This window comes from Coffea arabica, chromosome 8e (genome assembly GCF_036785885.1).
Source record: "Coffea arabica cultivar ET-39 chromosome 8e, Coffea Arabica ET-39 HiFi, whole genome shotgun sequence".
Lineage (NCBI taxonomy): Eukaryota > Viridiplantae > Streptophyta > Magnoliopsida > Gentianales > Rubiaceae > Coffea > Coffea arabica.
The window spans coordinates 44,465,884-44,467,499 of NC_092324.1; positions in this window are offsets into that span (position 1 = coordinate 44,465,884).

Sequence of the window (1,616 nt, forward strand, 5' to 3'; positions counted from 1 at the left end):
GTACAAAGGAAGGTTCACCTCCTCCTTGCCCCGAACTCCCTCGGTCAAGCCAGGAAGTTTTACTATCCCTCAGGACAACCCTCACAGAGCTACACTCATGAATTATTCACTAACAAATGAAAAGCTTACAATGAACCTCACACCACTAAGACTACAAATCTTCTTTGAAGAGTATTTTCTCACTAAAATCTCTCTAGATCTTTTGTATCTTCAGTGTGCCAAAGTTATTTGAAGTGTCTGACCAACCACTATTTATATAGGACCAAGAAAGTGCCTCATTAATGCTTCCAACGGATAGAAAGTAGCTGAACAGTCAACTAGCCGTTGGTAGTGTCGGACGTCCGATAGCCCTGTTTTATGCGTCCGACAGCAGGCAGTGAGTTTCAGAGATTTTCTTCAATTCTTTCGGACGTCCGGTGCAAGCTCTTTGTGCGTCCGACAGCAAACAAACAGATTTGAGAAATTATCTTGTTTCTATCGGACGTCCGGTAGAGACATATTCTGCGTCCGATAGTTTCGTCGACTTCGAAGGATCCCATCGGACGTCCGAAGCATGCGTCCGAAGTTGTGCAATGATTATCGGACGTCCGATCCTGACTTCTTGAGCGTCCGACAGTTTCAGCATACTTTGTCATCTTTCAATTGTACTTGATCTTTGGAACTAATTTGCTTCATAACTGAATAGATCTTTTAAGAGACATTAGTAACATCCATTTGTTTTGTAAACATCAAAAGATAGGGATCAAGATCAACAATCTCCCCCTTTTTGATGATGACAAAACAATGGATGGAAAGAAACAAAAATAAGTATAAGCTCCCCCTCAATCATTGCAACCAAAACTTTTAAGAGCCAAACTCATAATCTCAGAATAACTCCCCCTTACACATTGCATCCATTTCTCCCCCTTTTTGTCATCGTAAGAGTAAAAATCAACTACTATAATCCAGCAACAATAACAGAGAATTCAATATTCCAAGAAAAAATAGAGAAATGACAGCAATCACAGCAAATCATCATGAGATCAGCATTATTCTTTTATCTCTCTTTTTGACATCATATAGATTCAGTAGTATTCAAAGATATCAGCGAAAACTCAGATCAAAGTATCAAAAGAAAAAATATTATGAACAAGAATCACTGCAATGATTAGACAAAACCTCCTACTTGTTAAAATTAGCATCATGTCTAACTATCCACATGCATTTCATGCCTCTTCTCATATTTTTTCTCACATAACAATCACTATTCATGTGACCTTTTTGACAACAAAAATTACACATAACCAAAGAGTTATTTACATGAACAGGTTTAATAAATCTTACTTGTCTTCTCCTATGGATAGCAAACTCATTTGAATCAGAATTCAACCTATTCTTTTGAAAACAGACTTGTTTCTTGTGTTTAAGCAACTCATTTAGACCATCCATTCTTCTTTTCAAATCACCTTGTTCCTTTTTGAACAAATCACAAAGCTTTGCTTTTCTATCAAGCTCAAAATGTAAAGCAGTCTCACTCTTTTTGAAGTAATCATTTTCAGCAATCAACTTTTTGTTTTGTTGAAAAAGATTTGCATTATCTCGAAGTAAAAAATTAATTTTCTGTTTTAACTCCTTGT